Below are 15045 nucleotides of genomic sequence, written 5' to 3'. Positions count from 1 at the left end.
GACTGGGCAAATGTTCCTTTTTTTTTGAAAACCAACTAACATGAGCAAAGGTGGTTTTTGTTTTAAAGATTTTATTTATTTCTAGACAGAAGGGAAGGGAGGCAGAAAGAGAGGAAGAGAAACATTAATGTGTGGTTGCCTCTTATGTGCTCCCCCCACACTGGGGACTTGGCCCACAACCTAGACATGTGCCCCTAGACATGTGCCCCGACTGGGAATCAAACCAGTGACCCTTTGGTTCGCAGACCAGCACTCAACCCACTGTGCCACACCAGCCAGGGCATACAAAGGTGGTTTTTATTCCCCTTCTTGGAGCCTCATTCAGGGCAGGTGGTACCCTGAGAGCCAGAGAGGGGAGCTGGTGATGGCTGTCTGGGGAGTAGGGAGCCAGTGTAGGTTCTAGAGGAGAGGGCGACATCACAAGAGCCCCATTAGGTGACAATCCGGCAGGCTGGGGAGGGGCCAGAGGCTGAGAAGTCTGGGATAATGCTGCTGCTGCCACCATCCGGGTGGGAGGCAGGAACTCTGGGCAACCTCGGGAGGACCTGCTGGGTTTGAAGCCTCCCTGTCTCCCCGGAGAGGTGGATACAGGGCTGATGAGAGGCTGGGGCGAAGGTCCCTTTGGGGAGTTTTCCTAGAGGGAGACAGGAAGTACACAGGCAATAGGGCTCTTCTGGGGCCGCATCAAGAGAACTATCACACAGCCCTTTGGCACCGGCCGAACCACCTCTGCGCGCTGAGGGCTGCCGTCTCGGAGGGCCTGCCCGCCCACTGCCATCCTGCCAGGGCTGATGTACGAGATGGAAAGCAGGCCCACGGTGGCTCTGGCTTGTGCCCACTGTTAGCAGCGGTGGGCTGGCACACAGCTAGCAAACTGCCTCTCTGAATAAAGTTGGGGGCTGGTTTGTAAATGCTCCTGGGGGGGGGGCCCATATCAAGCCTCCAGCTGAACCTCATGGAACATCATTATGTAACCTTTCCACCTCCGATGTGAATGACTCAGGGGCATAGACAGCAATAAAACAGTAATGAAGAATGAGTTTTGAGTATTCTTTACCTTCGCTTTTAATATAATTTGTTTCCTTGTAAGTCTACATAATTTAATTTTTAATAATGACTGTTGAAGAACTGGCTTGGAAAATTCCTGCAAATTTAATAAGCAGCTCTTGAGAGGTGGCAGAGCCCGTTCCAGGAGACCACTGGCTGGGGCCAAGGACAGGTTCAGGCTCTGGGACCCGCGGCCTCTCCCGCAGCTGCTGGGAGGCCTCATTCCCAGCCAAGGAAACCGTGCAGGGTGGGACACAGGGCTGGCTGACATTTTTTCCCAGGGTATAATTATGTATTCTGTTTTTTAAAAATGTATTACAGTGCAGCTGGCATACACCATTGTATTAGCGTCAGGCGTACCAGATAGTCATTCAACATTCATACATTGTACGGTGTGGTCAGCACAGTAAGGCTAGTGGCCGTCCCTCACCGTGTGAGTTTAGGATGTACCGACTGCATGGCCTGTGTGATGTGCTGCTGCCAAGGAGGAGCTCCGAGCTGGGACGGCTGAGTCCACCTGCGCGACGGCAGCTTTCCTGTTAACTTGGGGCAGGGATGGTCTGCTTCTTTACCCAAAAGGAAGAAAAAAACATTTAAAACTTGCATTGACGAGCATTATCCGAGCTGGAGTGGCTATAATAAGACAATGTATCAGTGTTAAAGTGAAAATTAAGCACCCGCCACTCTATCAGTCAGCATTTTTAAGGCTTTATTGTTGTGAAATTCAGAAAGAGAGTTAAAGAATCTATTTAAATGCAAATGTGCCATAAAACCGACTAAGAGCAATGCGTCTTCCAAGTGCTCTCAGCCCTCTTTTCAGAGGCTCTGCTCATAATAATGTTGCTGTGCTTTCAGCTTAGAGACTACGTCTGAGAAACCGGTGTCACTGGGGTGCAGCTGGCGTGGTTCCCTGGGGTGGGGAGGTACTGCACATGGGGGCATAGCTGGGGCTTCTTCTGGGGCAGGACCCGCACGTGAGCCCTTGTCCGTCTGGGGCTGGCTGAGCAGGAGCCCAAGCATCTCCTGGGCAGGACTTTGGGCCGAGGGGCAGTTGTCCTCTGCCCGGAGTTGTCCTTCCATGGCCCATCTGGTGGCAGTGCCCCCGAGGAGCTGAAACGAACCTTGCTCAGAGACCAGGTTCACAGACCTTGTTCACAAACTCTCAGTGTGGCTTCCTGCCCCAAGGACTGAATGAGGCAGTCCTCAAACGGAGGCAAACAGGGCCCCTGACTGAGAGGACAGCACCTGCCAGTGCTCGCCATTGAAACCTCCCGCCTTGTGCAGGAGGAGGCGGGGAGGTCACCATCGCTTTCTGAGCCCCTCTGATGTGCCAGGTGCCAGTGTCACCCAACAATGGCCCCGAGGAGGGAGTACAGGGTCCTGCAGATGTAAGGCCTGCTTAAGTGTGGTTGGTAGGGTAATAATATGGGTGTGATGATTTATAGTTTTAATTTGAACATTTCACCTAAAATGTCATATGGTGCGCTTGAGTGCGATGTTGTTACGTGACAGAATTACATGCTTACGATTTTGTAATAAAAAGGGGCATTATTTGTGCCGGACCCTGTAGTGTTGCCCTGACTTGATGGAGAGGTTGGGAGAGGGGACGTGGAGGAGTGGGTGACTGTCACCCCCAGGGCTCTGTCAGAGGAAGGCGGACCCCACCCCCAAGTCAGTGGGTGGAGAGAACTGGGCAGTGGGCAGCTGGGGCAGCGTGTGGCAGCGAGCCTGGCCTGGTGCGGGGAGAAGCAGCCACTTCTCAGAGGCCTCGGGTCTCCGTCCCCACCCAGGCCAGGCCTGCTCTGGGAGTGTTCAAAGCCCCACAGGCACCCGTGGGCCCATGCCCTTGACTAAGAGACTGCGGGCTTGCAAACCCGCAAACACACAGTACAGTCTGAGAACCCACTTGGAGCCAGGTGCACTCCCTCAGGGAGCAGACAAGCCCACGCTGCACGGCTCGCCTCATCCCTGTGCCCGAGGGTCAGGCCACGTCCCAGGAGCAGGGCCCAGCACGGGAGAGAGCAACAAATATGCTGAGTTTTTGGAAACTACTCCGTAGGTATGTAACAGGTACCAGAGCAGAATTTCTATTTGAAATTTTATATATTAAAATTTTAAATATAGTCCTGGCTGGTGTAGCTCAGTGGCTTGAGCATGGGCCTGGGAACCAAAGGGTCGCTGGTTGGAGTCCCAGTCACGACACATGTCTGGGTTGCAGGCCAGGTCCCCAGTAGCGGGCGCATGAAAGGCAACCACACATTGATGTTTCTGTCCCTCCTCCTCCCTTCCTTTCCCTTTCTCTAAAAATAAATAAAGTCTTTAAAGAATTTTAAATATAAAGTTAACGTATATGTAGCTCTTTTGACTTCCGTTTATTCGGAGCCATTCAGAATTTGCTTTGAAGGACTCTCCTAAGGTGGGTTTCCCTCCCCTACCTACCCCCAGCCCCTCCTCACAGAGCCCCTCCCCTCAGGACTCACACATGGAGGCCCCACCCTCAGAAGAAAAAAATCCCAGGTTGTAAAAACCTCCACTTTTCTTCTTCTTTCTCTATTTTGGGGTCCCCATGGGTGTGGGAACATTTTGGGTCTGGGGTTGCTCTCTGCCTGGGAGAAGGGCCTGGGGCCAGTGCCTGGGATGGGGCTGAAAGAGGCGCTCAGGGCGTCCGTCAGCTGGTTCAGGCAGGGCAGCCTCACGCAGCCCCTCTCCCGGGAGGACTAACTGCAGGGCACGGGGCCACCTCTGGGAGCCGGAGAGAGCAGGGGGAGTGAGACACGCTGTCACACGGGGGGAGCTCACCAAGAACCAGACGTGTGCACCATCTTATGTGATTGTCCCTCAAACTATCTGTTTATAGCTGCATGAGCTTTTAAAAATCAGTTACTTTTTACTGGAGTAACATTGGTTACTAACATTCTATAAGTTTCAGGTACACAACATTATAATTTGATATCTGTACACGCTATTGCAGGCTCACCACCAAAAGTCTAGTTTCCATTCAATACCATGTACTTGACCTTCCTGACCCCCTTTTGCCCTCTCCCACCCTTCTTCCCTGTTGGTCACCACCATTCCGTTGTATCTGCGGGTTTGTTTTTATTTTGTTTTGTTCATCTGTTACTTTTCTGTTTGCTATCCCATATGTGAAAGTAATTACATGCTTTTTGTCCTTTTGCTCTGATTTATTTCATTAGCATAATACTCTCAAGATCCATCCATGTTGTAGCAAACAGCAGTATTTCATTCTTTTCATGGCAGAGTAGTATTCTGTGTGTGTGTGTGTGTGTGTGTGTGTGTGTGTGAACAGATGATTGGCTAAAGATGTGACACGTACATCCGATCATCCAATACTGTTTCCCGTAGTGGCCGTACCAGTTTACGTTCCCACCGGCAGTGCAAGATGCTTCCCTGTTCTCCGCATGTGCTCCAACACTTCTTTTTTGTCTTTTTTATGGCAGCCGTTCTGACAGGTGTGAGGCGGCAACCCGCCGTGGTTTTGACTCACATTTTCCCAATAATCAGTGATGCTGAACACCTTTTCATGCGCCTGTTGGCTGCACGTATGTCTCCCCTTGAAACCTGTTTGTTCCAGACCCTCTGCCTGCTTTTTCATCCAGTTCTCTTGTTTTGTTATTGTTGGTTTTAAGTTGCATTCTTTCATATCTTGGATATTAACCCCTTCCCAGTTGTATCATGTCCAAATATCTTCTATTTGGTTGGTTGCCTTTCTTTTTTAAAGTTTATTTCTTTATGTAGCTTACATGTCAATCGATACTTCATTTTTTAAAATATTTTATTTATTTAAGCCCTGGCTGGTGTAGCTCAGTGGATTGAGCATGGGCTTGTAAAGCAAAGGGTTGCTGGTTTGATTCCCAGTCAGGGCACATGCCTGGGTTGCAGGCCAGGTCCCCAGTAGGGGTCACATGAGAGGCAACCATACACTGATCTTTCTCTCCCTCTCTATTTCCTTACTGTTCCTTCTCTCTAAAAATAAATAAATAAAATATTTAAAATTTTTTATTTATTTATCTTTAGAAGGGAAGGGAAGGAGAGAGGGAGAGAAATATTAATATATGGTTGCCTCTCACGTGTCCCCTACTGGGGACCTGGCCTGCAACCCAGGCATGTGCACTGACTGGGAATCAAACCAGCAACCCTTTGCTTCACAAGCCCGTGCTCAATCCACTGAGCTACACCAGCCAGGTCCACCCCTTTGTTTTGTTGATGGTTTCCTTTGCTGTGCAGAAGCTTCCTACTTCAATGTAGTCCCATTTGTTAGTTTTTGGCTTTGTTTCCCTTGCCTTAGAGTCAAATGTGCAAAAAACCACTGTGACTCGTGCAGATAGTATGATCTTGAACAAAAAACAGCCCTAGGATGCACTAAAAATATTAAAACTAATAAGTGTAGACAGCAAAGTTACAGAAAACTAGGTTAATATACAAAAATATATAAATTATACATACAGTACAACAAAAAAGTAGTTTCATACACTTGCAGTAAATAATTCAAAAGTGAAGTTAAGAAAATAATTCTACTTATAATAGCATCAGAATGATAAAACAGGCCCTGGCTGGCATAGCTCAGTGGATTGAGCACAGGCCTGCAAACTAAGGGATTGTGGTTCGGTTCCCAGTCAGGGCACATGCCTGGGTTGCAGGCCAGTTCCCAGTAAGGGACACACGAGGGGCAACCACACATTGATAATTTCTCTCCCTTTTTCCTTCCCTTCCCCTCTGAAGATAAATGAATAAAATCTTTAAAAAAAAAAGAATGATAATACAGGACTAAATTTACCTTAAAAAATACAGTCTTAAATACTGAAATCAATAAAACATTGTTGAAAAAAGTTAAAGAAGACCTAAATAAACAAAGGCAATTCATGTTCATAGGTTGGAAGATAATGTTTGAAGATGGCAACACTCCCTAGTTAATAGATGGATTTGGCAAAATCTCTATAAAATCCCAAGTGCCTTTGGACTGAAATCAACAATATTTTTTTTATGAATACGAATATCAGTGCATTTATTTTCATACAGGTAATTTTTCTACTGCTTCAACATTTTCCTTTTGAAAATGAAAGAACAAAAGAATCCCAAAGCTTAGAACTGGATCACTTGGCCCTTTCTCTTCTTATCTCCTCCCTGTTCAAAATGCTCCCATTTCTTAATGGCCAGCATCCCCTTGGATCTGCACTTGGGCTCAACACTATCAAGCTTTGGCACAATCTCTGTGGTTTTAGCCTTCTTCCAGAAAATCAGGTTTGTCTGCCCACCGTGGCCACTCTGCTTCCTGTCACCGCGCCTTTTTCCCTGGGCGTACAGGGATCCTGGCCCTTCTTATACTGGGTCACTTTGTGAGGCTGATGCTTTCCACGTTTCTTACAGAAAGTCCTCTGGGTTTTAAGCACATTGACCGTCTTTGCAGTAAAGCTGTTGGGAAACTCAGCATCCGCACTCTTTGTCTCTCTCTGCCTGCACCTAACAGGGTTGAAATGGACAATATTTATATTCATTTAAATTGAATTTATTGGGATGACATTAGTTAATAAAATTATATAGATTTCAGGGGTACCATTCTAGGCAATATTTATATTCTTTTAAAAAATATTTATTTATTTTTAGAGAGTGTGAAGGGAGGAAGAAAGAGTGGGAAAGAAACATCAATATGCGGTTGCCTCTCATGTGTCCCCTACTGGGGACCTGGCCTGCAACCCAGGCATGTGCCCTGACTGGGAATCGAACTGGCGACCCTTTGATTCGCAGCCCGTGCTCTATCCACTGAGCTACACCAGCCAGGGCTTACAATACTTATATTCTTAATTTCATATGGAAATTCAAGGAACTCAGAATAGCCAAAACAATCTTGAAAAAGAAGAAGAGAGTTGGAGGACGTGCACTGCCCTTTCCACATTAACTACAAAGCAGCAGCACTGAGAAAGGGTGGCACTGGCACAAGAGTGGACAAATAGATCAATAAAAAGGGACTGGAGTCCGGAAATAAACGATTGTGTTTTCAGTCAACTGATTTTCAACAAGGAGGGCAAGACAATTCAGTAGGGAAAGAATAACCTTCTCAACAAATGGTGCTGAGACAAATGGATCTTCACATACAAAACATCCTTTCTTCAAAACGTTCATAACAATTAATGCTAATGGATCCTAAACCTAAATGTTACAGCCAGAACTATAAAACTCATATTAAAAAATGTAGACATAAACATTTATAACCTTGGGTTAGAACAAGCATCCTTAGACACAATACCAAATGCATAAGCAACAAGAACAAAAAAGTATAAAATGGATGTCATTGACATCAGACACTTTTGTGCTTTGAAGGATTCCAATGAGAAAAGTGAAAAGACAATTACAGAGTAGGAGAAAATATTTCCAAATCATGTATCTGATCAGGGACTTGTATCTAGAATAAATAAAGAAAACTTTATGTCAATAATATAAATCAATAATAAAAAATCAGTAATAAAAAGTTAAATCAATAATAAAAAAGACCATCATAATTTGAAAATAAGCAAAGGATCTGAATAGATTCTTCCCAAAGAGGATATACAAATGGCTAATAAGCAGATGAAAAGAGGCCTCAACATCACTAGTAATTAGAGAAATGCAAATTAAAGCCATGATGAGCCCCAGCCAGCTGGCATGGCTCAGTTGGTTGGGCATCATCCCAAAAACCAAAGTCACCAGTTTGATTCCTGGTTGGAGCACATGCCTGAGTTGCAGGTCTGGTTCCAGGTTGGGCACATACAGAAGGCAACTGATCAATGTTTCTCTCTCATACTGATGTTTCTCTCCCTCTCTTTCTTCCTCCCTTCCCCTCTCTCTTATAAAAAAAAAAAAAAACCCATCCATGATGAGACATTATATCATACTCAGTAGGATGGCTAGAATTTTCTTAAAAAACAAATAACAACACCTGTTATATATCTTTAAAAAAAACCTCTCATACACTGGTAGTGAGAATGTAAATGGCAGATCTGCTTTGGAAATTTCCTCAGAACGATCTCATAGAGTTACCCCTCCCACTCCTGCTCCTCCCAGCAACCCCCCTCCTAAGGGTACGCCCAAGAGAAGTGAAAACGCTAAGTCCATGTTAAGACTTGTACGCAAATGTTTATGTGGCTGTATTATGCCACAGAGTGGAGACAGCCCCAATATCTATCAACTGATAAATGGATCCGTTAGAGGTGCTGTACCCCTCCATGTAATATGATTGGACCATAAAAAAAGTAACTGAGGCATGCAACAACATGGAGGAACTTTGAAAATATTACAGTAAGAGAAATGAACCAATCACAAAGACCACATATTGTATTATCCCACTCATGTGAAATGTCCAGAACAGGCAAATCCCTGGAGGTGGGGGATGAGCAACCCAGGGCTGAGCAGGTGGGGGACAACAGGGAGTGGCTGCTGACGGACACAGCATTTCTCTCTGGGGTGATAAAATGTTCTAAAATGGATTATGGTGATGCCTGCCCAACTCTGAACGTATAAAAATGATGTGTGTGTGGTATGTGAATTACATCCCAACAATGCTGTTCCACTAAAAAGCATTTGTCAACAAAAGCATTAAGACTTGGAGATTTTGGGACTTCCGCCAAGACGGAGGCGCAGGTGGAAGCACTGTGCCTTCTCCCACAACTAAGTTTAAAAACATAAAGTTTTAGCAACAAAAACACAGCCAAACCACAGAAAATCGAACTACATGGAAGTCTGACAACAACGAACCCTTCAGACAAACCGGTAAGAGGGGCAGAGCCAGCAGCAGAGCAGGGTCAGGCAGGAAAGATCCACCAGACCTACCAGGGCTTGAGACCCAAGCCCGCCAGCAGCCGTGGGTGGATCCCAGGTGTGGAGTAGCGGGCGGACCCACTGAGGGCTAATCTCAATCACTCATTCGCGTGCAGATAAACCAGTGAGGGAGCCAGCAGTGAGACTGACCAAGCAGGCCCCAGCAGCAGGAAGCGGCAGAGGGAACCGCCATTGTTCTTCTCTGATCCCTCCCCCACATACAGTGTCACAAACCAGTGACCTGGGTGGCCCCGCCCTGGTGAACATATAAGGCTCCGCTCCTTGTACGTAACAGGCACAAACAGATCAAAACATGGCTCAAGAACAACTCAGACCCCCAGAGCCCATAAATCTAAGCGATGAAGAAATAGCCAAACTTTCAGATGCACAGTTCAAAACACTGGTGATCAGGATGCTCACAGAACTGGTTGATTTTAGTCACAAATTAGAGGAACATATGAAGGCTAAACTAATTGAAATGAATGGAAATACACAGGAAACCAATAGTAATGGAAAGGAAACTGGGACTCAAAGGAGTGGACCAGAAAGAGGAAAAAAATGACCAAACAGAAAAGAGTGAAGAAGCAAGAATTCAAAAAATGAGGAGAGTCTTAGGAACCTCCAGGACATCTTTAAATGCTCCAAATTATAGGTGTACCAGAAGGGGGAAAGGAACAGCCACCAGTGGAAAACTTATTTGAACAAATAATAAAGGAGAATTTCCCCAATCTGGCAAAGGAAATAGACTTCCAGAAAATCCAGGGAGCTCAGAGAGTCCCAAAGAACTTGGACCCAAGAAGAAACACACCAAGGCACATCATCATTACATTAGCCAAGATTAAAATGAAGGAGAGAATCCTAGAAGCAGCAAGAGCTAAGGGGACAGTCACCTACAAAGGAGTTCCCATCAGACTGTCAGCACATTTCTCAAAAGAGACCTTACAGGCAAGAAGGGGCTGGAAAGAAGTATTCCAAGTCATGAAATCCAAAGACCTACATCCAAGATTGCTCTATCCAGCAAAGCTTTCATTTAGAATGGAAGAGCAGATAAAGTGCTTCTCAGATAAGATCAAATTCTAGGAGTTCATCATCACCAAGTCCTTATTATATGAAATGTTAAAGGGACTTATCTAAGAAAAAGAAGATAAAAAAGATGAACAGTGAAAGGACAGCAAACTCACAGTTAGTCAGAACCACATCTAAAACAAAAGCAAACTAAGAGGACAGCTAGATCAGGAGCAGAACCATAGAAATGAAGATCACATGGAGGGTTAGCAACAGGGGAGTGGGAGAAGGGGGGAGAAGATATAGAAGATAAGTAGCATAGACGGTAGGTAGAAAATAGATAGGGGGAGGGCAAGAATAGTATGGAAAATATAGAATCTAAAGAACTTGAGACATGTGGTCATAAACTAAAGGGGGGAATGGTGAGGGAGGGGGTGTGCAGGGTGGAGGGGAATGAAGAGGGGAAATAGAACAACTGTAATGGCATAATTAAAACATATTTAAAAAAGACTTGGAGATTTTTAAAGTAGAGTTTTAAACTACAAATTCAGTTTTTAAAATTATTGTAGGACTATCTGAGTTATTTATTTCACACTGAGTGAACTTTGATATTTTGTGAATTTTGGAGATTCGGTCCATTTCGTTTGCAAGCGGATGCTATTATTGTTTCAATGCCTGTGAGATCTGTAGTTATACCCTCTTTGCAGTCCTGATTCAGACATTTGTCTTCTCTTTCTATTGGTCAGTCTGACTACAGGTGCATCAGGTGCGTTGGTCTTTCAAAAAACCACCTTTTGGGTTCATTCATTTTCTGTTTTTCTATTTTCAATTTCATTAACAACCATTATTTATTACTTTCTTCCTCCTAACTGTCCAGGTTTATTTCATGTCCCTTCCCCACCCCAGTGCCCTCGGTGTCTCAGGGGGGAGCTTCGATGCGGCTTTGAGACATTTCTCACTTAATGCAGTCAGTTTCCCTCCCACTTTCGCCACATCCCACAAATTTAAATATGTCATATATTAATTGTCTTTCATTTTAATACATTTGAAAACTTCCTTTCAGATTTCCTTTTTAAAAGTGTGGTTTTTCCTAGTGTTTGCAGATTCTTCGGTTATTCTTCTGTTGCTGATTTTTAGTTTAATTCCATTATAGTCAGAAAATGTTATGTGATTTCAACCCTTTTAAATTTGTTAAGATTTAATTTGTGATTCATGATATGGTCTATCTTGGTAAATGTTCCATGTACATTTGAAAAGAATGTGTAGTCTGCTGTTGTGTGGAACGTTCTATAAATATAAATTAATTCAAGTTAGTTGATGGTGTTGTTCAGTTCTGTCCTTGCTAATTTCTGCCAGCTATTTCTGTATGTTACATAGAGAAGAAGGTTTCAGCATCCAAGTGTAATGGTGAAAATATCTCTTCCTTTTCTGCTCTGACAATTTTTTCCTTCTTGTATTTTAAACCTCTGTGCTCAGGTGCTTATACATTCAGGGTTGCCGAGCCTCTCTCTCTCTAACTGTGGCGATTTTCTTTGCTCTGAAATTTACTTTGATGTTAATGTCACTCTTGCCTTGGTTTGTTAGGGCTTCCATGATATAGTTTATATATATATATATATATAAGAATATATATATGAAAAAACATATATATTTTTTACTCTACCTATATCATAATATTTGAAGAGAGTTTCTTGTAGACAGTATGTACTGGGTCATTTAAAAAAATCCACTCTGCCAATCTTTATCTTTTAACTGGTGTGTCTATTTTGATCACATTTAATGTAATTGATGATATGTTGGGATACAGGCCTCCCATTTTATTTTTGTCTTCCAGTTGTTCCCTTGATGTTTCATTTCTATGTCCCCTTTCCTGCTTTTGCATTAAACTTTTAAAAAGTATCCCATTTTAAGTCATCTAATATATTTTTGACCTTTTCTCTGTGTAGTTTTTTTCCGTGTTGGGAGAGACAGTTACCAGATTTCTTGCTTTCCTCCCTCTCCTGCTGTGTGTGCCGAGTCTGCAAAGCCCAGAGCACTCTGTCTAGGCTGTTTCTCAGCGCTGGGCGTGAGTTGGGGGGTGCCCAGAGCAGGGGGGACTGCAGGTTGAAAGGCGGCCACCTGTGTAGAGGAATACAGATGCCCCCGGGCTCATACACCAGACACTGGGAGGAAGAAATGCCCACACTCATGTATGGACCCGGGAGGAAGGGAGGGAACCAGCTGACATTAAGTTTCCTTCCTGCTCCTGCTGCTGCTGCAACTGTCCCTTGTCCTCCCGGAGCCCCCCCGCAGGGGGATTACGTGGTCTCCTGGTGTCTGGGACTAACACCACTGTAGTCCCCCACCTGTGTGCATGTTAGCATCCTTGGTTCCTGTGCTCATGGAGAAAAAGGGCTCCTGAATTCAGCTGATGGGGTTTGGTAAAGTTTGCAGAGGGAGGGAGTCCAGAGTGGCCTTGTGGGCGGGGCCCAACGGGCAGATTCACTGTCTTGCAGGTGTGGCTTCCACTGCTGACCAAAGAGTGAGAACTAATGTGCTCACCCTCTGCACTTCCCGTCCCGTAAGTGTCAGAGGGGATTCTCCCATCTGGGATCGCTGCATATCCAGAAGTTCTGAGGTGCGTGTAGGCTGCAACCTCCCTTTTATACTTTTCTTTCTGAATCAACCCTGGTGGTCCAGCAGAAACACAGAATTCTAGCGAGAGAAAGAGAAATCCCATTTAGGTAAAAATTTAATGGCTGCCTGGCTATGCAGAGGCATTGCCTAGTGTCCTAGCGTCACCTGCTGGGCAAGCCACCAAGCACACTTTTTTGTTTGTTCTGAGGAAGGTAAATACCAAGCACTTGCTGAAACTGCGTGCCTGACCAGGGATGCCTTGTGACTCTTTCCCCGTTGGGGTGGGTCCGCTCAGACTCAGTGACTAATGGACTAGAAAGAGCCCAACAACCCACTGCTCAAGAGGAAGTGGCCTGGCCCTACCAGCATCTCAGCTTAAGGTGAACAAGTGACAGCAACCCCTTTAGGGGAAGCAGCACACTCACCATGCCCCCTAGAGCAAAGCCACCGATTCAGCAGGGTCCTCCATTCACAAAGGCTCCCCTAAACTCCTGGGCCTGGTGCACTACGGGTTTAGCAAGTTTGATGACGTTGATGACACTGTTGCGGAAAGTGACCGTGATTATCTGCTCGGGACACAGCTCACCCCAGTCCTAATCACCGTGACCAGTGCTCCCTTTGACGAACCTGGCTACATCTGGCCTGCTGTGGGGAAGACCCTGGACTGACAGATTACAGGCTCCACCCTGTGAGGCACAAATGGCCACTGCTGATGGGACAGTTGTGTCACTGATGCAGGTGCTCAGTATGAATTCTCTTGATAAGGCCAACTGGAATCAAACTGCTAATCAAGCTGTCACTGCCCAGACCACAGCCTTGACCACCCTGGATCCATCCCCTTGCAGACCCCAGGCTGGCGGAAGCCCAGGCAGGAAAATGTGGGAGAACAAACACGGGGAGCTCTCTGCTTGTGCTGGCCTGATTGCAAATCCGCTCTTCCTCCCCGCCCACCTGCGACTGCGCACTTCCCAGTCCTGAGAGCTGCTCCATGCACGCTGTTCGGGGTGCACAGACCCATCCTGTGCCTTCTCCACCTCACCCAGAACCAGGGCTGGAGGGAGAGTTTGAACAGGTGGAAATGGGAGCAAAGGGCAGTCCTGGGCAAAGGCACAGGGCTGGGGTATAGCATCGGCTCTGGGGACAAGAGCAGCTCAACCGTCTGGGTCCTGAGCTCTAGAGGTGAGCAGGAGAGAAATCTGTCAGAAGGGCTTGGCTTGAGAAGGGTCCCAGGAGAGGAGTGGGGCTTTGCTGGGCCGTGGCCTTGGGGCATCACCGAGAGGATGTGGGGGGCGGGTGTAGAGAGAGAGCAGGAGCGCTGCGATGACTGCTGTGCTTTGGGCCCTGTACATACTGCTCCCTCTGCCAGGAACGTTTCTTCTGCTCACTATCCAGCCACCTCTTTCTCATTCTTCAGGTCTCAGCTTAAATCTCACCTCCTCAGAGAAGCCTGTCGGACCACTCCCACCCACACAGCTCAGACCGTGGCTCCCACAGAATTCTGTACTTCTCCCTCCTTAATTGTTAACTTAGTCATTGGCAGTGGTTTAATGCACGCCAGTTTACCCCGCCAGTCTGTGAGAATATGAGGGCAGTATCCCCATACAGCTTGTTCATTGCTACGGTTAGTCAGTCAGTCAGCAAACTTGGAGGGAGAGTATGCTCTGTGCCCACGACTGCACTGGGCTCCAACAGCTTAAGCCCAAGGTGTAGACCTTGCCCACTGTTTCCTGCTTGTTGCCTGCACAAGTGCTGGAGCCCAGTGGTAACTGCCTGCCTGCAGAAGGGTGGCTCCGGCTGCCAGGAGTGTGTGTGGCAGGGAGGGAGAGGGGGCAGGTGGCAGAGAGGCCAGGCCCGGATCGGCTATAATGGCCGAAAGGAACCCCAACCTGGCTCCAGTCAGGCCGTCATGGGCAGGGCTGGATTCAAGAGTGAAAGCGGACACTTCCCAGACCGTTTTGAGGCCCTGGGACCAGGGAGTCCTAACACGGGACCCACCGCCTGCAGGCTGCAGGGAGCCAGGCTGCTGCAGGTGTTCTCCGGCAACCCCCACACTGTCCAGGCGGGTGGGAGGAAGGGTGCTGAGCAGCTCCTGCGCCGGGCCCACAGCCAAGGCTCCACATCATTGTTGCCAGGACTGTGGCAGATGAGGCTCCAGCCCAGAGAGCCCCAAGCTTCCTCGGAGGCCCCTGACTGGGGGGACCGAAAGGGCCAGGACAGGGAACCTGGGCTGGTCGGCTTCGAGGCCCCTTAACCTCTGCGCTCCTCAGGGACCACTGGGGGAAGGGGCGCCTGGAGGGGAAGACCCCCTCAGTCTCAGCCAGCTCCTTCATCATCCTCTGTCTTCCACACTCAAACTTCCTCAGGCTGTGGCCTTGAGACAAAGGAATCCACAGTGAAAACGGGGGCTGACGAGCACCTGGCCGTGTCCCAGGTGGCCTCCTCCAGCCACCGCCCTGCACAGCACTCACCTGCACGGGAGTTGCCTGGGGCTCCCTGGGGGGCGGACCCCTGCTGGGGCTCTGCACCAGCAGTCCCTCCAACTCCAAGGGCGCTGGACAAGGTTCTGGA

At 47.1% G+C, this 15045-nt stretch overlaps 1 pseudogene; it reads right to left on the bottom strand.

Moving 5' to 3' along the window:
* Window positions 1-6147: 6147 nt before the first annotated feature.
* Window positions 6148-13467, bottom strand: LOC119056169 (60S ribosomal protein L36a-like; annotated as a pseudogene).
* Window positions 13468-15045: the final 1578 nt, after the last annotated feature.

The sequence above is a fragment of the Artibeus jamaicensis genome, unplaced genomic scaffold (genome assembly GCF_021234435.1).
Source record: "Artibeus jamaicensis isolate MK-2021 breed Jamaican fruit bat unplaced genomic scaffold, CSHL_Jam_final contig_354, whole genome shotgun sequence".
In the NCBI taxonomy this organism is placed as follows: domain Eukaryota; kingdom Metazoa; phylum Chordata; class Mammalia; order Chiroptera; family Phyllostomidae; genus Artibeus; species Artibeus jamaicensis.
This window is presented reverse-complemented; position numbering and strand designations above follow the sequence as displayed.